Consider the following 328-nt stretch of genomic DNA (forward strand, 5'->3'; position numbering starts at 1 on the left):
TGTTTTAACCTTGTGTTAACCTTGTGTTAACCTTGTTTTAACCTTGTGTTAACCTTGTGTTAACCTTGTTTTAACCTTGTGTTAACCTTGTTTTAACCTTGTGTTAACCTTGTTTTAACCTTGTGTTTACTTGTGTTAACCTTGTTTTAACCTTGTGTTAACCTTGTCTTAACCTTGTGTTAACCTTGTGTTAACCTTGTTTTAACCTTGTGTTAACCTTGTGTTAACCTTGTGTTAACTTTTGTTAACCTTGTGTTAACCTTGTGTTAACCTTGTGTTAACCTTTTGTTAACCTTGTGTTAACCTTGTGTTAACCTTGTGTTAACCT

Source organism: Nematolebias whitei, chromosome 14 (genome assembly GCF_014905685.2).
Source record: "Nematolebias whitei isolate Nwh7 chromosome 14, NemWhi1, whole genome shotgun sequence".
Lineage (NCBI taxonomy): Eukaryota > Metazoa > Chordata > Actinopteri > Cyprinodontiformes > Rivulidae > Nematolebias > Nematolebias whitei.